At 45.8% G+C, this 22,684-nt stretch overlaps 1 protein-coding gene across 32 annotated transcripts in view; it reads left to right on the forward strand.

Annotated features, from left to right (window-relative positions):
* Positions 1-22,684, forward strand: part of MAP2 (microtubule associated protein 2) — a 273,633-nt gene that overhangs the window by 148,481 nt on the left and 102,468 nt on the right. For 30 of the 32 annotated variants that reach the window (XM_064515289.1, XM_064515292.1, XM_026116678.2 and 27 more), the window contains one exon: positions 20,305-20,364. The exons of the other annotated variants lie outside the window; for them this stretch is intronic. The gene's annotated coding sequence lies outside the window, so the exon portion shown is untranslated. The remainder of the gene's footprint in view (positions 1-20,304; positions 20,365-22,684) is intronic. 32 annotated transcript variants of the gene reach the window in all.

Genomic DNA, 22,684 nt, shown 5'->3' on the forward strand with positions numbered 1-22,684 from the left:
TGTAACGCTGCGTGTGGCTTTCGTTAAGGGGCCGTGGGCAGCTAACAAAGAGAACGCGTGCTCGTTTCTGTGGCCTAAGACACTCTGAAGTTTCCTTCTTCCCGGGACCATGCCCCTCTTCCTCTTTTCAGCCTGTCTGGCCCTTTAGATCTTCAGAAATTTTGATGCCACATGGCACCTCTTGTTTGGTATCTTTCCACTCTGGGAGCATGTTCTCAGCCTCAATATGTGAGTCCTTTTCCACAGGCAGAGTCCTGTGCGAGATAGGTAGGTGTGCAGACTGGAGGTGGTGTCCCAGGGACAAGTACTCGGCTCCCAGAACTGCTGTGCCCCAAAGCGTCCAAGAGGGCATCAGACCTGCATCCTCTGAGGATACCCCACGTTCCCACTGCGTCTCCTCAGCTATTAGCTGTTATTGAACCTTGCGCTGCAGCCATTAAATCAACTTGTAATTGATTCTGAAATAATTTCTTAGGTCCTAGACACCCCTGTTATAGCAGAATGATTCTTTTGACCACTCTTCTTAAGATCAGAGGAACACAGCGTAGATTAAAGCAGGGCCCTTCCTGCTTCTGCTTGTTATCTTGTCCAAAGTGTATGATGGTGTCAACAGGACTTGATCTAAAGCCTACTAAAACCGATGACAAGTTTTGTATCAGCTTCAGTGGGTTTTGGATTGGGCACCTAAAGGGCTGATTTAGTCAGTAAAGAGACTGCATTGGGTTTGTTAGATAGGGACACCAGAAGGTGAAGGGCTACTATTGCTGGTGGGAGCACATTTTGATGAGGTCAGTACATGAAGGCAATGGCTCTCTGAGGACACTTTCACCGCTAAGAGGAGAACAACCCACTTCGGGGCTTAAGGCATGTTGGATGTCGTACTGCGTGTTGTGTAAGTCATCTTGTGCAAAGCAGGACTGAGACTGCATGACCTACTTGACTTAGAAGAGCACTTCACCTCTGCTGCAGTCAGTCTTGTTCTGAGAGAAGATATAGTAAACATGTATTTTTTATCAGGTGACCTGTGAGATAAAGACGAGGAAAGGTAATTGAAATTGTCACTGTGGTCTCTTGCCAGAGGCTGTCATTATGCAGACAAGTGACATTAGTGATGTTGGCAGCATGGGACAATTTATTGTTAAGCATTAACTATGAAAATTCACCTTCCAGTTATTCACTCATGCTGAGCTGCTGGAGATCTGGCTTGCTTTAGTTCCCAAATTGCCATTTCCCGTAAAATGTGTATGGCTGTTACAGACACTTTCCTAATAAAACGCTTGCATCTCAGGAGCTCTAAATCGCATCCACATGCAGGTGGTGTCTGTTTCTGGGTTGGTCTTCCTTGGTGGAGCAGGTTGGTGTGATGATGTTCCATGCATTGCTGCTAAGGTGTAGTTGTGGTGTGAATGTGGAGGTGTTTAGACGTATGCTATGTTTATACAAATGAGGATGTTTTAATTCACATATCTACATAATTATAATGAATATGTAGGCAGTAATTGTGATGGACTTAGCTGAATGTTTAAAGGTAAGAATGGTGGGGGAAAAATACAAAAAAGGCTGTTTAAAATAAATTGTATTTCTTCTGTATGGTTTAATAACAGCACATGCGGCTGTGTGGGCACAACCTTAGAAATTAAACTCACGTTGAAATGCTTTCATTTCCATATCCAAACAGATTTGTGTGGTTTTAGTGACTGGTTACAAACAGTATATTAAAACATATGCCATCAAAATTAGGGCACTGTTTCCTACAGTGTAGTTCCTTACTGCATGTTATTTACTTTTTCTGTCTAGGGAAATCCCAGTAGCATAAGTCCCTACATATGTTCACCATAAACCCACCAAGGATGTGTGTTTCATCCAGAACGGGGCTCATTAACAACATGAAAGTAGCACAGACTTTTGAGATCTCTTTTGGCTTTCTTGTACGCTTTTCAGGATCACAGAAGGTGTTAGAAATGATTAGTCCCCATGAGGGCACCATCTCAGATGTTGGGGAATGCTGGAAGTTGGGCACAAGCTTGCGAGCACATGGCTAAGAGGAGGAACCGGGTATTCGCAGAAGAGACCGAAGCTAGTATCCCCCGTCACGCTCCTTTGTGAGCGCCATTAGCTGTTCCCAGTCGAGGATAGTTTCCCATTAAACTGTCTATCTTGCTTCTGGAAATTCTTTTGCATCAGTTGGATCTATTAATAATCAGTAGTAAAAATTAATGTTATGGAAGCATCTTCTAGCGGGGGATCCTTTTGGCTCAGTCATAATCAGGAAGCTCTTTCCTTTGTGGCTGGTGTGACAGTATCAGATGGGTAAGTAGTTACCTACCATGTTGTGCTTACTGCAACTGCCCTGTGGTACAGGGCAGCATAGCCGCAAGCAGCCTGAGAGGTGCATGGAGTGGTGCATCTTTCTGCTGCCATTTAGATGCCAAAATATCTTTTGCAAGACTTTTTATGTAGGTGGCAAGGTTAGGCTGGCTTGTTTCTTTTAACCAGTTACCTTGTTTTTCTTAGGAATAATAAGATTGAAAAAAGCAACTCACAACATGCAGTTTATCCAAAGAGTAAGTCCTCTCTCCCAATCTCTTTAGGCATGTGAACAAACATTCGTCTTTTAGCATTAAAACAGTCACATGGAGTAGTGTTAGTGAAACTGTTTGTTCTGTCAGGCAATGGTAAATGTAAAGGAAAGCTGTTGGTGTTATCGTGAAGCCCATACCTCCTACATAAGTGCTTCAGTCACAGTTTCTGTGTAATCATGGATTCTTGAACACTTCATGATGTCGACAAACCTGTTCATCAGTGTCTGAAAGATACCTTACTTTCTCAGTATCAACAAAACCTAGATGATGATTGTTAGTGTTCCTTTGGAAATGTTAAAGCACACGCATAAGTATGGGAAGTTGTTCTGTGTTAGTTACTAGTAGTATTTTCTTGCCTTAAACAGTTGCACTCATACCAAATGCATGCCGACTCTTCATCTCAGCACTGCTTTGTTTCTGTAACCTTGGAGCGGTGTTTGTGCTGATCAGTTAAATCTGCTTCCCCAGTTCAATTCGAGTTGTTGCTTGTGATGATATGAATACTCCTCTCTCCATTTGAATTAAAAATACCACGGCTAACATTTCGGACTGAGCCACTCAGATATGAGTAGATACCAAAATTAAGGTTGTATCCAGTAATTGCTGATACGGGAGGGGTCGGTTTCACCTAGCTGTGCAGCTGCTGAGTAGCGGTTGTGTGACAGCAGGAGGATGCAGTCTAATTAAGGCAAATCAAGTATTTATCTTCAGGCTTGTGACACTGAGTACATGTACTGGGATTGCAAGAGATCCGTTCTGTCTCCTGGTTTCCAGACTTTATGGCCCCACTGTGGCCCATATTCAGAGCGAGTTTTGTCCATCTTTACTTCTGGGCGGAACCTGTTATTGGCACCCCATTTGTCTCTAAGGAATTCATATACGAATTTTCAATAGTGTTATTTTGACGACGGCTTCTCCTTACTTTGAAGCTTCAGACTGTCGTTGTCCTTTCTGACTGAAGAACGCCACGGTATGGTTCTGCCTTTGTAAGTCAGACTTGGACTTGGTTGCTAACCAAGGCCTTGAACGTTCCTGTGTCATGCTTAACTCCTGTCTCCCGTTATCCCATCAGCAGGCTAGGATGTGGCACGACGCTCATCGGCAGTGCTCCGATTCTCTCGGGCTCTTTGGCCACAGGAGACTGTAGATCACTCGAGTCGTGCTGGGCTAATGCCCTTGCCATTGCTCCACGACTGGGTGTAGCAGGGACTTAAAAGGCTATGACTGCGGATCAGCAGGGCAACCTACAGCTTCATGAAATCATGTGCAGCCAAGGGGCAATTCATTCTGAAAACTGTTTTAATTCATTCAGAGTAATTTGGGGTTAGCTTCTTCACATGGCATATGTTTTCTGGGAAATGGGCCAGCTTAGTAATAAGAGGCCACCAGAAAATTGGCACAGAACATGTGGATGCAACGGACTTGAAGGAATGAAAGCTTAATGAAGACTGATAATATCTGAATAACCTCAAGGGGACTCAGTTCAGAGGCTCTGTAGTTTTCTCCAGTTTGGCTGCTGCCTCTCTCAGTCCCCAGGCAACTTTTTCTGATCGTATGCAACTGGAGGGTGCTCTTCAGCACCTGAAAAGAAACGAGTGAGACTTTCATCAGCAAGAGGGAGGAGAGGCCAGAGAAAGCTCCCTACTCCACCGCTGCTCGTTTCCTGTTTTGATGTGTTTCCCCAAGTCAGACAAAACTCAGAGAAATCCCATTCTTAATGCCCGAAAATAAGAAGCAGCAAAGCACTGAGATTCCTCAGTTTGCATTCAAAAGACCACGTCTTCTAATCATCTCAAAGCAACCAACATGAAAGCTCTTTGCAGAGGGATGTCACAAAAGGTCACACGTTTTCCTTTGAATGATGAGCAGTGCTTTTAAAGGAGCTTAGTATAAACTTCAGGCCTGTGGCCCATATGATCTCTTTACTGTATACACAGCGGCTGCAATCCTTAGCTAAGCAGGAGTGGTGATTCTGTCATTAGAGCTTGAATTGAAATTTAGAAAATCTGCGTGCATTTCCTTCTCTGCTGTAGAGCCCATGTGTGATTTCAGGCAAGATATTTTATCTTCCTTGGCCTCAATTCACAGTCTTTCAAATATAAAAAATGGGCACACTACTACACAATTCTTTAGAAGTATTTTCCTTGAAAATGAATCCATGGATCACCCTCAAAAATCAGAGGCAGGGGACTAGGAGAGAGCCCAGCAGCTGAGAAAGAGAAGGCAAGCTGTAGAAGACCAAAGGCAGGTAAGTTTCCCATCATGTTATTTGTATAGGCACATAGCCTGCACTGATACTGCGTTACAGTTTGGGTATTTATGATAGAGAACCTCTGCATTATAAATATGAGAATATGGCAATAACTGGGTTTTCCTTTCCTATCCTCTGTCTGTTTATATTGGGCTGTAAACTCTTCAAGGACTAAGCCCTTTTCTCAGTGTATGCCTTGCCTGCCCTCATGGGTCCCACTCTCAGTCAAAGGCTGCATGTGCTAAGGATACACTTAGCACTTAGGTATATACCAGCGATAAAGAGGACTGGATCCTCCGAGGTCACTGGTGCTTGCTCTGATGCTTAGAGTTGAGGAAACTGGGGGATACATAACCTGCAGCAATCTGCTGAAAGAACAAGGGTGAGCTAAAGGAAAATCTTTTTCTCATAGTTTATGCCTATTGCTCCCTGATCCTCATCTACAGTAAGGCAGTTGTAAAAGCTTGAGCTGGTTTAATTCCCCTGCAGGACTGATTGCTAAAGTGACACAGTACTCATCCTAAGCCCGGGATATGCAGGGGCCGTAAGAACCGACTCCAGCTGCTGAGCTGTACCTGCGCGTGGCTATGCAGAAAGCCCTTCTAGAAGGGAAAATTAGACCCTTACTGGTGGCATCAGGTTATGTCCCTGAGCAGTATGGTCTTCCTGTCCTGAGACTTAAGAGCTCTTTTCACTTATGGATGTAGGTTTTGAGCTATGTGGTTATTTTTTAAATTGTAATCTACTCAAAATAGAAAGTATAAATTATGTTACCAGATGTGTCAGTGCAGAAATGAATGTTCTCTTTACTGTGATTATCATTGCTATACATGAGTGTTTTTAAATTGAAAATGTACTTTCTGTTGTTCCATAATGTTGAGTCCTGATCTGTGAATCCATTTTCAAATGTGTGCACTGAAAGTTGATCAGGAATTTAAAGGAAAATATCTGCCAGGTAGACAGAAGTACTGGTCTCTGTATAACTGCTTTTTTTTTTAGGACTTTACACATTACGTGTAATTCATTTAGACATGCCTAAATTGTGCTAAAGTACCTAAAGTACTCTGTTACAGAAGGCTACAGCACTTGTGGTCAAATGGATCAGTAACCTTTGGTGTTGATTTTTTTCTTCTTCTTTTTTTTAATTTTTTTTTTTTTAAGTCTCTGTTCAGGTACATATATAATGCAGCATAGTGTTTCTAAGGAAGCCGTTATGCACTTCTGAGTAATGAGTTCTTCTTTTAAAAGTTGCTGCAAGACCTACATGCTAGCTCTGAAAAAGAGGGAAATTCATTGGATAAATTAAGTACTAAAATACTTGTTTTTAAGATTGTTCAAATAGAAGTTTGGGATTAATGGCTTTGGCATGAACCATAACGTCCGTAATCTTAAGGTTAAAATACTGTATTTGACTTGTCTATCTCCCTGAAAGTATAGCAGTCAGTGTTGACTTTTGTTGGAAAAAGCAAGGCGCTGTGAATAAACAGGGCAGCCTGGTACTTACGTGGACTCAAACAAGTGAAGTACGGCTTTCAGCCCATAAATCATTTCCTGAGATTGCTCAGCTTAGTAAAAATCATTGTTATTTTAATGCATTTTGGTGCAATCGAAAGCATGTGGTGCTGAGAGAGAATAATAATTTTCTTTACAGGGATTTAGTTTCAAGAGGTTAGAAATCTGTATTTGCCCTGGTTTGCTTGTTGGCTTGCCACTTGCTTAGCATTTTCAGATGCACCATACAGTTCTTTTCGAGGAAGTGGGGCATCTAATACTTTCTACTGTACAGTACCATGGTTTCTCATCTCCTTAGCACTGCCTGTTTGCTTAATCATAAGCCAATTAAAGCATAATAATGGAACACACTTCTGAACTGAGCATGAAGGGAGCGATCAGAGACAGTGCTCGAAAACCGAGGGGAGGACTTGTGAGCCGTTGGGCATGCGCCCGGGCTCCTCTGTGCCTCCTGCCGTGCTGGCCCTTTGCATTCGTGGTGAGTCCGTCTCGTTTGGTCCCGTCACTAAGACTAGGATTTTCGAAGGAGGACAGGGGATACGCTGGGGGGGTCTGACAGAGCACCAGAGCCTTCGAACTTCCTGGTGTTGGTTGCACCGCTTCATTTTGCATTAGTGTCGTGTCATGGTATTATCAGCTGGTAATTAATTCACTATTAGGCAAAGTTCGTGTATCGATCAAAGCATCATGTGGGATTTGACACAGGTCCTGCTGAATTCACTTGACAGGATCTCCCTGACTGCTCTGTCGCAGCTCGGCGAAGCCCACGGCGAGGGGCAAGGGTTCACCTTGCAAGCGCCGAAGCATCGGCAGCTCAGTCCTCGCAGGCCCGTTCCACCCACGTGGGCGGACCTTGGTACTGTTTTTCATCTGATATAAGAAAACAGCTAATCTTATAGGCCTGGTTTTTGACATAGCTCTGGTTGGCTATCGCTGTTACATGCAGTGGCACAGACACCTCTGTGTAAACGCCTCCCTCTCCTTTGAAAGAGCTGCCTAGTGGTTCTGTTACGTGGAGGAGCTCTCCTCCCCTCCTGGCTCCCAAGCCTGCAAAGCGCTGCACTTAGCAAATGTCTCCCTTTATACACAGAATGTGTTCGCTGAAATTTATTGAAGGATCCAGGGCCTTTCAGATTAACCTGGTTTTGGCTGATGCTCAAAACCTCAGTAATTTGCAACAAACAAGTTGCCTTTGGATTTGCAGTTTCCTGGTCTTAATAGCCAACTCCCGCGTCAGGTGGGCGGTGTGTGGTGGACAACGACGAATAGCGACGGCAGCTTCGGCGGTTGGTGCGGTTCCTCCGCGATGCCCCCAGCGCCCTGGAGCACAGACCTCAACCACAAGTATCCGGCAGGCACTGGAGCTTTGCGAAGCAGTAAATGATGACCAAGCTAATGCAGTTGGAGGCAGTCTCCGTCAGAGGCTCATCTTAGTTGAGCAGATGGCTGTACAAGATGAGGCGTTACTGATTTCTAAAGCATTTCTAGATGCTAGAGCCACAGGAAGTTTTTCAAAATTGCAGGAACCTCAACAGGGCTTGTGGCTTACAGGGGAAGGTAGCTTCTAGTTAGCATTATTTTTTTTTGCATTCAGTGGGAAAAAGGTGCAACATCTCCTCATGAAACCACGAGATAGTGGTCTCCTGCTTCTGGCGGTTTCTAGTTATTTTAAACTTTGTGAAAGATGTAATTTCTTGGTTAAAGTAAACAAAATTATTTGAAATGAATGCTGTAGAAAGAAAACACTCCTGTTTTTACTAAATCCCTAAACTTTAATAAGGACACACAATCATGTATTCTTTATGGGTAGACTGGCCTCAGCTTGACCTCGGCTAGCCATCTGGAACCTTATTTCTTAATAACGTATAGTCTGCTGAATTTGGCTTTTATGACTTATGGCTTAAGCTATTAAACACGGAACATTTGGTTTCACAGGAACTGCATAATTTTCAAATAAACAACTGGCTGGAGTATATACATTACATGAGAGAATCCACACAGCAAACTCTTCTCACAAGTGAAGGCAGGTCATTTTTTCCTGCCTCATCTTTGGTGAGAGTAGTGAAGAGCTCATTTCACAGATTTAGATTTGGAGTTGATACTGAAGCTGGGAAGCAGAGCTAAATGGAGGGGTTTTTAATCACTTCTTAAAATCAGAAAATATCACATCATGGAATGAAAAATGTTCATGGGAAAGGATCAGTTTCAGTGAACTCCCTACTCCTGACAAGTTCCTCCCCCTTCTTCCAGTTTCAAAATGCCCTTTTTTGACATCTTCAAAATGGAAATGAAAATTCTTCAGTTTGGAATAGCTTAAATTTCCAGAGGAAAACTCAAAGAAGAAAAGAGAAATAAACACAGTCGAAACATTTCAGTTGACCTAGCCTGAAATACATAATGATGTATTTTTTGAGATCTTGAGGTTTTGTCCCAGACTGGATGGGGAGAACATTTCAGAAACCTCGCGGGAGCTGGGAAGGCAGCCCGGTGTAAAGAGCTGCTGCTCTGAGCTGGTAGCTGCCCCTGTACAAGGAGTACTCACGGAGGTTTCCCAGGCAGCGTGGCTGTTCAGCGTGGCACCTCAGCCCAGCTAAAAAGCTTCACGTTTCAGCCGGGCTGATGGGCTCAGGGTGTGGGCTCCTGGCTCAGCGTGGACTTGGGTGGCTGCTGGAGCTGAGCAGGTCTCCACAGCATGCGCCGGTGGTGGTGGAGTACTTGCCCATTTGCTAGCATGCAGATAGGCCGGTCCGGCGTTTCTTTAGAGGTGAAAGAGTCAGCAAATTTATTTAATAAATGAGAGAGAAAGAAATGCTATTGGTCAGCCGGGTAGCAGCAGCAAGACTTGTGTGGTTAGGTTTATTTAGGGTACATTGTTTCCTTCCACCCCGCTGGCCGCGTGCTTAGCAGAGCGCTGGAAATGAAGTAGGCTTTCTCATGAGAGCTGAGCAGACAGGCAGAGTGGATTAATGACAGGATGCACTTCCCAGTGCCCACAAACCCTAAACACAGCTGGGAAGTGCGACTGCAGCTCCCAGCTGTGAGGCTGTCCCTTTGTGCCGTTGGTTTTAGAGATGATAATGCTGCTGCTTAGCATCACGCCTGGCTGGGGACGTGGGGAGTTGGCAGGAGGCTGTGGGGGACTGCGTCTCCCGGAGCCTGCGGAGGCTGGACGAGCTGGAGATGGACGTTGGTGGGCCCGAAGGGTATGGCAGAGGGAATGGAGAAGTCTGAGGTACCTGCTGTGAGCTGGGCTCCAGACTTTGGTGTGGTTTGTGTTGTGGAGGATGACAGACCTGCCAAATACAATGGTCTAAACTCGGTGACTAGTGATTCTTTGCACAGCCTCTCAGGAAGGATTCACAGTCTGCTTTGGAGTCTCTGCCCTTGAGATTCTGCTTGATGACAGCCCTCTGCCCCATCCTGACAGTGCCTTCACAGATTTGTCACCTGCACGCAGTGAGAATGGGCCGTGCCTGAAACCGTACCAGCTTAAACCACCTGTACTCGATCGCAAACAGGCAGGACGTTCATGTAACGGGGGAGGAGCAGATGGAAAAGAGATTTAGCCAGTATGTTCATTCTTTTATTTATTAGGTACAAAAGTAAGAGCTTTGTTTTTTAGGGAATTCAGGGATTGAGGCTGTTAGAGACTTGAGAAGTATCATTTTTCAGCCTGCTCGTACAATTCTTTTACTGTCTTACCTCTGGAGACCGTTCGACTGTGAGCCGTATGGGACCCATAGCCCATAAGCACCACTGAATCTTCTAAGAATGTGCGGTCCTCCACAAGCTGGCATTTCTTGCCAAGTGCCTGATGTTAGGCAAATATCAGTTCCGTTGCTAGTCACGGCTTTAAGAGTTTAGCAAAGAGGAGGGAAAACATGGGCAGATAGTAGATTGAGGGAAAATCAGGAGAACAGGGGAAAACTGCACCTGGATGTGGAAGAGATGAGCTGGTGCCAGCCGTCCTGTATCAGCACGTTGGTTCTGCTGCTGAATGTGCCACTGCTGGTGAGTCCTGTTGCACAGCGTAAACATCTTTTGCTGATTGCTCATAGTATCATGTTCTCTCTGGCATGTGGTATTACTCATTTACTTAAGTTATCAGCATGTTACTAGTTTTTCCATAAAGCAGGAACCAGATGCAAGCTAAGAGGAATATTATTGCAGGTGTGGTGGCTTCAGCAGTGCGGAGCCAGAGCAGTCCGTGGGCTGCAGGAGACAGTCCACTTTTACAAACATTGACACTGGTCAAGCAGAATATAAAGTGATGTCATTTCTCAAATTTGGGGATACACCTTATTTGAGTGAGGAGGAGCCAAATCTTGTCAAAGATTTTTACTTCTTACCAAGGAACTGACTTGCTTCTTACTGAGTTACAGGAAGGCATATATGCCAGTCTGTGTCTCCTTCCACTACAGGTGGCTTCGGGGAGCGTGCAGTCTTCAGTCGTGGCTCTGCGTGTGGCTGCTTATGTGGTGGTTCTTCCATGCACACCTTTCCTGACTGACAGACAAAATCTGGCAGCATTCACCATCGTGATTTCAGATGTTTCTCTCGATACATCTATGGCTATCTTCCCCTCTGGAGGGGCAGCGTAACAAGCTGAATCGCAGGGCTGCAGCTGACTCAGCTCATATTAGCTTGACTCAGCGCCATATTAGCTTGAACTAGTGATGTAGTAGTGCCGAACTGCTGACTTTGAGTTGTGGTCCAAGAGGAATGACAAGCTCAAACAGCCAAGGCATGTGTAGATATTTTTCCCTATCACCCTGACTACCAGGCAGGTCATCTCCTACAGTAGGGTTAAAAGGACAGTTTGGGACAACTGTGCCTTAACCATGAAAGCTGGCTTGGCTACATTTCGTCTATCTAGAGCCGGGAGATGCTGGCGATTCTGTGAGCCAGGGCTGCTGCCATTCTCTCTCCTCACCTAAGCTGCTTCTCTCATGGCGTAGTCTCACTGCGGGCCCAGACAGGATCTCAGTCACAGTCTCTAGTTCCTCCAGCAAGCTCAACGCTTGCATAAAAGTGAGGCTAGCACTCCCCAGGGTTAACGTCCGGTCTGTTGATGCCTGGTGTGAAGGCATCTGGCACCTCAGAGTCGTCTTTGAAACCTCTGAAGCTGAGCGAGAGAATTGTGTGCCAGGCTGCCCGCTTACCCACTCCTGAGCTGGCGCGACGTGGCCTAATTAGAGTGATAGCGGCTCGCAGCGGCTCTCCCTGGATGCATTGCATGGTAAAGCTGGCAGCAGAGGTTTCTCCAAACTCAGAAGGTCGAGACCTTCAGGCAGTCCTAGAGGTAATGAAGACGGGTCATGTGCTCAAAATCCATGACAAAGAAAGCAGAAAGCTTGCAGTTCTTCACTAGCAAAAGACTTTGCTTTACTTAACTCCCTTTCGCCCTGTGACAGGTGACTTGGCCACTCCAGATTGCTAATGAAGATAAGCAGTTTAGAGGTGATTTAGAAGATAAAGGGTTTAAAGCCTCTGGGACCTTTTGCTCTGCAGTTGCTATATAGTGCATGGGAGGTGCAGATATTACAGGGATGTGCGTGAAATGGGACAGCCAGTACACTCACGAGCAAAGCAGTGTGGTTCCTTCCTGGAGAGTGCCGGTAACCTCCTGTGATGCATCGTGGGATGCGTCCGGTACTGCCCACCACTGCTTGGCCAAGATGCTCTAAGCTGGTGCTTTGGGCTGTGTTATCTCAGATATATGAATCCCAGCACAAAGCCTCAGTTTAAACTCGGTTACCGCGGGTGCTGCACAAATCGTGCAGCCTGGTCTCCACTCCGTAAAGTTAACTTCTCAGGTCTTGGAATTAGAGATAACAGCCAGCCAACTGATTACAGCTGCCTCGAGACTAGCCGTGACCTGGGGTGGCTTACTCATACGTCCCCACAGAAGCACTACGTTTTGAAGCATTGTTCACTTCTCCTGGCGTAATGCAATTTGTGTTAACATGCACATTGGGAAAAGGCTGCACTTTGTTGCTACGGGAGCGTGGAATTACACATTGCACTGCATCATCGGCAATGCTAGGATTATACATTCAAGCTTATTATTAGAGCAGAGAAGCAGGAGCTGAGTGACCTTGGTTTTCACCCTGTCTCAGGCAATAACTCACTCTGTGATCCACAGGAGGTCTCTCAGTCTACAAACTTGTAAAATGAGGTTTTATTACTTTTTCATCCGAATCATCTTCTTAAGTTTAACTGATACCCTTAAATTGTATAGTATCAGACTGACAAGAAAAATAAATTCAACGCAAGCCTAAAAATGTGACACTTTTACTGTGTCTTACTTTACATATCCACTGCATCTCTGAAATACTGTTGACTCTTGGGTGTAGGATATATCGAGAAAATTTTCTGCCTCTGTGGTAGATCATAGGAGTCTCTGCAGGATGAACAGCACTGGTTTATTTGAAAGGGATTCTGAAGCAAGAGGAGGGAGCCAAGTCAGTGCAGCATCTCTTGCTCGTGAACCTCTTCTCTGATGCCCGTTTCCATTTGTCAGCTGCAGAAAGACCCTTTCCAGCCTCCTAGAGACCTGCAGTAGTGGTGAAAGACATCTGTGCTGTCCTCCGAAAGCTGGTTGCTGCACCTGCCTTGTCTGGTCTAGCCTCCGTTCACCTCCGCCCCTCTCGTGGGCTGTACCTATATTGCACTTCCAGATGCTGTAGGGAAGAGAGACCCACATCAGCATTGAACAAGCGAGCCTGGAAACTGGAGCAGCATAGAGCTTAGCTTGGAATAATATGCTGCTGCTTTTCCTGTCTACTGTGAATCTCCTACCGCTCCAGTAGGACAGGACAGAGCAACGGAGAATATGGCCACGTTGGCACTGCCTTGGAAGTGTGTCCTGGAGCAGCTGCGTAGCCAGCACGTGCAGTCTCCTGCCCCTCGCCGTCCTGGGCTGCCAGGCAGCCGGCCTGCGGAGAGCCTGTCTGGTGTGTGCTCGTCGCCAGGCTCGCTCCGAGGGGCAGGATCCTGCATGCTCTGGACAGCATGTGTTGAGCTTACCTAATTCCGCACTTGCAGGTCTGATCCTGAGATTAGTAAAGCTGGAAGCGTCTCTGCCCAGCCATAGCTCTTTTCTCGTTGTGTCACTTTGTTGTGATGCCTTGCCTAAGCTCCTTCAGCCCTCTTCCCTCCCTCCCTCTTTCCCTCCCCCAGATCGCTGTGATATCCAAGGGAAAGCCACCTCTGCTGTTGGTTCCCAGCACCACAAGGCTTGGCTCTCAGTGCTTTTGTTCGCGCATATGAGGCAGTGGCTGATTTTCTCTGTCGATTGTCACCCCGACTGAGGCAGAAAGCCTCGTACAGTCGCGGTGCATCCTGGCTTTACGCGCCGTGAGAGCTCTGCCTAGGAATGTGCTCCTTTCCAAACAAATTTTTGGTTTTGCAGCCAGGAGGCTTACTGAAGGCTATGGCTTGTGTGCTTAGTCCAAGGATAGGTTAAATATGGTGTTTAAGACAAGTAATAGTGCACTTATTCTGAAGGAGGTTGTTTTTTATGCTGTTCATTTGCAAAAAATAAAAAGGAAAAAGTCATGGTTATTTCTTATAAACTTGATGTTACTAGTGTTTGGCAAGGTGCCTAGCAGTGCTGGGCCGAAGCGTGGAAGCATAAAGCGTTCTGCTAGTGCGTGATGTTGAGGTGAGGACAGCGTGCCCCTATTAGGCTAAAGATTTCTCGGTCTCAGATCTTAAATACTTCTGTCAGGTATGACTATTTGTAGGAAACAGTCCTTGTCTGAAAAGTAGTCTCTAGTGAGCCCTTCCTCTCCAGCCTGTGAAGATAGGACCTTGTCTGCACAACAGCATGGCGGATGTCTGAAATAGCTGAGGCTTCCTAAAGCAAATGGCAAAAAATGTGGTACAGTGCTGTGCCAGCACCTCCCGGTTAGCAGTGAGACAGTCTGACGGTGCCCTTCTCGGGGAGGCCAGATTCGTCCGTTAAGCGAGCTAGCTGCAGTTGTAACCAGCATCGTGGGCATCTGCGACCAGGGCAGAGCGTGTGTGGAGAACTCAGGGGCCTGAACTCTTCCTACTTTGCTGAGGAACTGAGAAAAAATAGGCCAGTCATTCATTTTACAAGTCTCTTAAGCCACCATAAGAATTTATAGGAACTCATTATACAATAAATTATAGATATAAAATAGCAGGTGGCACATCTTTCAAGCAGCATGCATTAAAATTCATCTTGACAAGATCAGGAAAACAGCCCCCAGACCTATCTTCACTGAGCCAACTACAAAGGGAGTAAGTTGTAGTTAAAAGAAAAGGAACGTTAATGACAGGTCTATGCTGGTAAATTCAGCAAAACGCTTCAAATGCCTCAGCAATAATTGTCAGCAGAACAATTTCTTCCCTGCTAGTTATAAAAACAGATATAGTATTAGAGACACCATTACTAAAACCCAGACACCATATATTTTCATCAAATGTAGGAATTGTCTTCGTCTCTGAGGTTCCTGAAACGTAAACCCCCTTGGGGTGCTGGCTGGGCTGCTGTATGCAAGCTGTGAAAATATTGATGTACTCATTTTACCCTTTGCCTTCCTTGTCCTTCTCTGTTTCCTTTCTTTATTCCTTTCTTACTGGCAGCTGCAAATGCAGCCAAGTTGCTTCTGCCAAGAGGATGACGAAACTGTTTCCTCCAAAGCCAACTGTGCTGACACTGCTAACCTTGATTTCCATAAGTGATTGAACAGTGTCTCCTGTCTGCCGCATATTTCAGGCTCCAGTTACCCAAGTTTCTTGGAAGCTGACAGCGCTTTTAACCTTTCCCATCTCAGCCTCGTGGTCACAACCAAGCCTGGCTCCGTCTCCTTCACTTTCTTGAAAATGAGCTGCTCAGACTAGCAGTAGCAGTCCCCAGGTACTTTCCCCATGAAAAGACTTCTCCAAAGTTTTAGGGTTCTTCACTTTTTTTTAACTTAAGAATTTGATGTGGAGTGTTATAGTGGAAGGGGATTTCTGTAGTTACCAGACAAATGGTGCTATTTAACTGGTGTGAATTAAAAAGTGTTAAGAGTAATCCAGTTGTTTGTAATACAGAAGCAATTTAATAGCTTTTATAATAAACAAGTTTTTGATGGCAAGATCAGCACTGCTTGGTTTTGGAGCGTTAAAGCCTTTTATAAATCAGCCAGGCAGAGAAGGGAACAGTTCCTAAGAGTACGGCTAATCCAGCTCTCAGGTAGAAATGTTTGGAGAAGCGGCAGGAGTACTGACCTATATGCTTCTCAAACCCATTCAAACTTACTTCTACAGCAAACCTGTGACGGAAGTTTCAGCGTGGATTTTTCTCAGTCTCGATGAGAACTGGAGACCGATTCTTGGTTGTCAGGCTCAGGCACCGTCCTACTGCAGTCCTCTCAATTTCTGCGCCAAGCGCGCAGCCAGTGCAAGGCACCGACCTGCCGATTGCTGGCACTTTACATTGGCATAATCTGGCTTTTGGATTGCTGTCTTTAGTTGGAGTGCTTTAACGCCATTTACTCTCCACATCACCAGCTGAAATTTAGATACATTTGACCTTCATTTCCTAGCACTTTGGAAGCTGAATTAGAAATAACTGCGTAGTGAATTCTGCCTTTCAGATACCAGTTAGTTTTCTTTTTTTGTGCATCTCTGAAAAATGTTTGTCATTTTACCTTGAGCTTCTCCTGCTGATGGGAAAGTGTTGGGGAGGGAATGGAAAGAAGGAGCAGAGGGTGCTGTAAAGGAGGAAGCTACATGCAAAGCTTTGGTGCTAATGGATCAGATCCATTTGCAGCCTTACTGTTTGCAGACCAACATGTATGATGCCGTGGTGGGCAAAACACTAAATGCTTAGAAGTAATTTGTGGCAATTTAGGTTTTTATCGTTACTCGTGTGCTGCTCTGGAGGGGTAATGTAGCAGAAGACAAGCTCCCAAACTGACGCGTTTATAGCCTTAAATGCGCAGTTCAGCAGGCAGCTCAGGGAAGCGAATTAGAGGTGCGTAAGGCAGAATCAGGGCCTTGCTTAGACAGGCTGATCTCTCCGAACGACAGCCCAGCTCGTCTCTAAGGGGAGGAAAGGGAACAGCTTAGGAAAAGTGTGCACTTCAGTCCTTGGTTTAGTTGTAGATAACTGAGCAGGTATGTTGTTTGATAGGGGCATGCAGTAGTCTTTGAAAAAGCCTAAGATGAAATACAGAGAAACAGCTCCTGTAAAAGGCAGATACTTTTTTTGTATTGAATAAAATGTGTAAAGCTATCAAGCTAGTTATTTTAAAAAGATTAATAAGAGGAGGAGCAGGAGTAGGCGCACTTTAGTGAGGAATAGTTACAAATAGCTTGTATATAAAAGAGAGCCTTAGTCCTTTATTGTGTGCGTGTGTGTGTATATGCATGTTGGGTTTTCTTCTATCAGTTTTCCTTGGTAGATCTCAAAGTGCTTTACAAAAAGAAGGAAATACAACCTCTAAAATGTACACAGGCTAAGTAGGATATAGCGAGTGACATGAGGTACCCACAGGTGAATGGCAGAGCCAGGAATAAAACCCAGGTATCCTTCTCCATTTTACTTGCTAGGTTGCAGTGCTTCACGCAGTATCCAGCCTAACACTGTCTAGACCCATCTTAATCTGCATCAACAGAAAAACCGTACATTGTACTTAAATGAAGGTAAATGTATGCTAAGTGTACTTATCAGTCTGTATTTGTGAACAAGACTTGAGCAAGTTTTATTTGTTGTGATAAGCATGCGCGACCTGATGAAGGTTTTCATTTCCAGGGCTGCAGGGTCTCCTGCGGCAGCTTCCTGGCTGGTCTGTTCTGGGCCGTGCCCTGGGGAACGGTGCCGCTCCGAGGAGCCGCCCCGGCGCTCCAGCAGCCAGAGGTCACTTCCACAAAGCCTGAAGCTTTCTAAAGACCATACCCATTCCAGTGAATTCCTTACTGGGACAGGCTCTTCAGGGATTTCAGGCTGAAACAAGAAGGGCAGGAAAAAACAAACAAAAAGAGATCCCTTCTGGCGTGCTCTGCCGCGGCACTACCAGAAGATGCCCATAGGAAGTAGAAAGCCCCGTTCCTGGCGTGGTGGCAGGTTCTGACCAGGCACTTAGAGGTTAACTTCTTGCGTTTGAGATGACTGCCCTAAATACGGCGCTGTTGGCTCCTCCGTGTGGGCGGGTGTCTCTCCTGTCTTCTGTGGGAAGAATCTTTGAAACATCTCCTTTTCTTCCTAGTCAGGAAGGGGTGGAAATGCCAATTGCAGCCTCTCCCCAGCAAATTGCTGGGGCAGCAAAACTGCCTCCTACTTCTGGCATGCTGTATTTTGATTGTCTGGTATTTTTGTATGCTGCTGCTGGCTAATACCCCATTTATTGCAGGTGATCTTTAGCAGAGAGGTGACTGAGGTTTCAGTGCACAAGTTTTAGAGCGTATGTTCAATGCTGGTTGAAGTGGGCAATGCAAAAAGTACTAAGCTGAATCCTCCCTTCCTCTGCTTAAAAATGCCATCTAGTCATCTGGGATACCCGTTGCAGATGTGTCCATCCTTCTGTTAACGTCCTTGTTGCATGCATCTGTCTGCTGTGTTTGACTCTCCCGAAAGGAGTGCATCCACCTGCTCTGGTCCTGAGTGCGTGGCGTTATTTAGCGTTGGTGACCCATCAGGAGGCTGCTAGGATGCTGAATGCTGTCGAGAACATCGATCTTTCTGCTGAGCCAGAGCAAATTTAATTAGCTTATTTTAACATTCCTCTTCATCCGCGGGTGGGTAGAATCGATGCTGACTGGAGCTGCTTTCCGACATAGCTCATTCAATGTAACTAATTATTGCATGGAAGTGAATGGTACGCTCTGCCGGCAGTCTCTGCAGTGAGGGGGGGCGGTCGCTCTTCTCCTGTCAGTAGTGTATGAAACCTTCCCCTCCAAGGAGGCAAAATCTTTCAGTTCTTGTGAAACACAGGTTAAGTGTTGGCAAACTGGTGAAAAGCTGTAGTTAGCAGAGCCCCATGCCGGTAACGTGGTGTAGGCAAGGAGAGTAACTCTACGTCAAAGTATGAGAGCGCCCAGGCTTGGAAATAGGAAATGCCTGAACTGCTGTCCAAATTAAAGTTAGTCCACTTTGTGTTTATGCGTTATGATTGTCTCTAATGGCATACTTGCATCTTATTTTTTTTTACTGTTCCCTTGATACCATCCTTCTTTTTAGCTTGGTTTGAAGTCAGGTATTTCTCACTAATTTAATTCCTGGAAATGGCTGGCCCTTTTTTGCTGAAGCTTTAAAAAACAAAACAAAACAAAACACCCAAAACAGACCATTAGCTTGAGTCAGCTATCTTATATGGGGATTTAATTTCTGAATAATTAAAATCAACAAAGTTACAAGCACCTGAGAGCTGATGAACTGAGTGAGTGTAGGTGATACTACCAGCTTCCCCATAACACTTAGAGGAAACTCAAAGACACACGTGGCAAGGAGGCACCTTTTTCTCTCATTGCAGCCATTTTGGTGTCTGTCTGCTGCTGGCATCTCTAATGTTTTCCCTGGTCTACTCTGATAAAAGACTTAAAATCAGGAGAGAGGGTTTGTAGCAGGACATGCAGAAGAGGCTGTTTAAACAGGGTAAATACTTTAAGAGTCCAAGCATTTCTCACTGCATAAAGAGAACCTCAAAAGGGAGCAGTAGGGTCTACGATAACTTTTACTGTTTATCCCAGATAAACAGAAGAAGATTTAGGACCCTCTGCCATACAAGTCAGGCAAGACAAACAGTTTTAAGAAGAAACTGGAGTAGTTCCCTACATCAGTATCCTCAGCTGGCTTGAAACAGCATACCTCAGGATCAGCTGGGGGGTTTTAACCCCTGTGGACTTCGCTGTCAGGAGGTGTGAGCTGCAGGAAAGAGCGGCGGGCGGGTGCGGAAGAGAAAGCAGTGGTGAGACAACGTGCAGGATATGGAGAAGAGTAACAGAGAGAGGGAGAGTCTTTGAAGGTTTGGAGTTCAAGTCTGTGGAGATGGTGAGGAGCAGCAAGGGATCTGCAGAGTCAGAGATGGATGGGCAAAGCGAATCAGTGCTCTCGTGTTTGGGTCTGACGCTGCACTGTAACCAGAATTGGGCAGCAAGGGCCCTTGCTTGGCTAGAGCCTGCCTGCAAGGCCCATCTGGGTGTCAGGTACTGTAGGCTTAGCCCTGCGCTTGGCAGAAGCGGTGACTGACTCATTCATGGGCCGTCGTGGATTAGAGCACAGCAGCAGTCCCCTGTCCCAGCAGGACCTCTCCCTCAGCAGGGTTGTCCCCTCCCGTGAGAAGTCCTGAATTCCAGTATGTTGATCCAGCTCCTCCTTTCTCTGCGGGGTTGCAAATACAACCCAAAGCCCTCCAGATTATCCTCCCAAAAGAAGTGCTAAGCAGCACAGACATGGAGTGCAATAATCTTAGGCAGAAGCTGAAGGACACTGGATAGTGGAAGCAGATACAGAGCTAGCAGGGAACATTACTGTCAGGCTGGTAAGGGACAGAGTCCACTGTCTTGCTCTTTTTCCATTATTTTTGGGGGCTGCTTTGCAGCCAGTTTTGTCAGCCGTGTTTGAGATCCTCCCACAGCAGGGACAGTGCATATACCAGCCCCACCGGATCTCGAAGTGGAGGGTGGTCGGCTGGGAGTGCACTGCGCTCCATTTACCTTCCCCTGGGGATGGTTTTTTGAAGCCATTACTGGCTGGCTCTTCTTAGGTCAGGTCTAGGGATTAAGTGGGTCCTTGGGTGGTCCCAAAGCAAGCTGCTTAACACAGAGGATCTGGGTTGACATCTCAAGTGAGCCTCGGGAAATAAGGCTGGGAGAAAAACACTTAGACATAGGTGTTGTTACACATATGTAGCATCTTACAGCCCTTTTGGCGTTGGGTTTATGCTAAATTCACTGAATAGAGACTTAACAGAGTGTGTATCTCTCTCTATTTCTTTGTAGGAACAGAGAGTTTTCCTTGTTTAACAACCAGCCGCAGCATCCTATCATCTGCTTAATCAGGTATGACCTTTTTACTTGTTAGCATAGTTTCCCAAGGAGGCTGCTTCAACAGGCCAGGGAGACTGAGAAAAGAACAAGAAGAAAACTCCTCCTAACTTCTGGGATACTTTATTTTCCTGGGGTTAGTTCCCGCTTTGGTAATCCTCCATTTTATTTTATTTTAAAAGCCTTTTGTATCTGAGGGAAGCCGTCGTACCATTGTCTAAGCAGCTGTCTTCCTTCTTTTAGCTTAGCGAGACCCTGCGTGCAGCTCTGTGCAGCAAGGGCGTAAGATGGTGTCGAACAAAGGGAGACTGAGAGATGATACTGTTACTACGCACAGCTCGGGTTTGTCATGCCCTGCCGCTGCAGTAAGTTGTGCTGTAGAAAAGATAAGAATGGTTTGGCACAGTAAGGGCAAATATAATACTGCTCGATCTCCAGAATTTGAAGTGATTGGGTCACATCAAACAAGTGTACTTCTCCTCCTGTCTGCAAAAGAGGGAGCTTTCAAGAGACTCCCATCTCAAAAGGCTGAAAATGAGTGTCATGGAGAACCTGTGCTGCCTATACCATATGCATGAGCAGAGGTATTTGTTTTTCCAGTATTTCCCTATACAAATTTATTCATTTCAGTTTAGTTTAAAAGTGAACATAGTCCTTGTTTGCACTAGCAAATGAGTTTGAAACAGAATGGACAGAATATTGGACTTCAGAATATGGGAATGGATTTAGTTTGAGACACCTCATATGAAGCCTAAGGAAGAAATGCAGTAGGGCAGAGTGAAAAGGGTGGCAAAAAGCCCAAGTTTCTGCTGTCAAAACTGCAGTTGGGCAGGGCAGGGTGAAATACTGCCGTTCTCTTTGGGTGAGGTTTTGTGCTCACTCCAGCCTCATAACACAAAATCAAAACCAGAGGGTTTCAGTGAGTTTGGGAGATGCCTGTAGAAGCTGTATTAAAGTGAAGGATGGTGTGTTAAAGGGTAGGTGTATTAAAGTGAAGGGTGGGAGGCATACTGGGGTAGCTGTGCCCTTCCCAGTATCTGCTGTTGGCTCAGCAAGCTAGAGAAGGTTCAGGCTCTGCACCCTTTGAGGAGTAGCATAAAAACAAAGAAACGTGATCTTCAGCTGGTGAAAATTACCCCCTCTACATTGTCATTAATTAAAAGGTGCTGGATTATACCAGTTAAGGACATGTTTCTTCTGTGGGATTATACTTGAGAAAAAAACAAGTTAGAGCAATTAATAGAGGGATTAGTTGGGGGTGTTTATCTGTCAGTGGGCAGTCACCCTGGAGCTTATTTTACTGAAATTTGACAAGCTGTTGAGACTTATTTTTTAACATTTGAAAAACATAGCATGAATTTGGTTTACAAATAATGGAATATAGAATTATGGAGCACTTTAAATCTTACATGTTTATTCTGCTCTTTTGTGACTGAAGTGGAACTTCTCTATTCCCCTTAAGTAATGTATGCCAGGCTTCTGAGGCTGCCAAGATACTTAAAGATTAAAAAAAAGGAGACATCAAACACAGCTTTAGAGGGAGGCAAGCTGATACTAAAGAGTGAAAAAACTTTAATAATGTAAGATCTGGGATCTGTGTGCCTTTGTGCACGCGCACACACACACACACACACACACACACACACACACTTGTACTTGTAAATATATGTATTGGATACAAGGCTGGTCTTAGTTTTCTTGAGCTGTTTATAAGGGCATAAATCAATCCCTTTCCTGAACAAAGCCCTCTACATCTGCATGCAATCTCCCCTGGCCCTATGAATTAGGAGGAATTTGAAATCAAGGGTCAAATTTGGCACTGTCTGCTTTTAGGCTGTATAAAGCACACATACAAGCAGCTCTTTTCTCATTTATGGGCTTTTCTCCCTGGAAGGTCCTGGCGCGGCAGCCCTGCGCTGCCCTGTGGAAGTCCGCTAAGGGCCGCGTGTCGCAGCCCGGCCTGCCTCGGAGAGTCGTGCTGCTGGCGCGGGGACGCCGGCTTGCCTGTCCCTGCACGCGTTTGGGCTCGTTGGGCACATTCTCACCCTCAGGTGGGCAGGAGGTTTGGCTGATGGCAGCAACTGCTGTGTCCCACGTTTAGGGAGCCTCTTGTTGTTACGCTCAATTTCTGCGCTGCTCTTTCCTGTGTTGCCCTTGGGGAGCGCGGCACGAGCAGCCCGGCAGTTCGGGAAGGGACTTTCACCATCTGGACTCTGACCCGCGGCGCGGCAGGACCCCCCGGACTGGCTCACATTAGCCTCCCCCAGGGCAGCCGCCGAGGCCCCACGCGCCTGGCTCTGGGCCAGCGGCTGCCAGGGCGGAGGGCAGCAGAAGG

Source organism: Dromaius novaehollandiae, chromosome 7, assembly GCF_036370855.1.
Source record: "Dromaius novaehollandiae isolate bDroNov1 chromosome 7, bDroNov1.hap1, whole genome shotgun sequence".
Lineage (NCBI taxonomy): Eukaryota > Metazoa > Chordata > Aves > Casuariiformes > Dromaiidae > Dromaius > Dromaius novaehollandiae.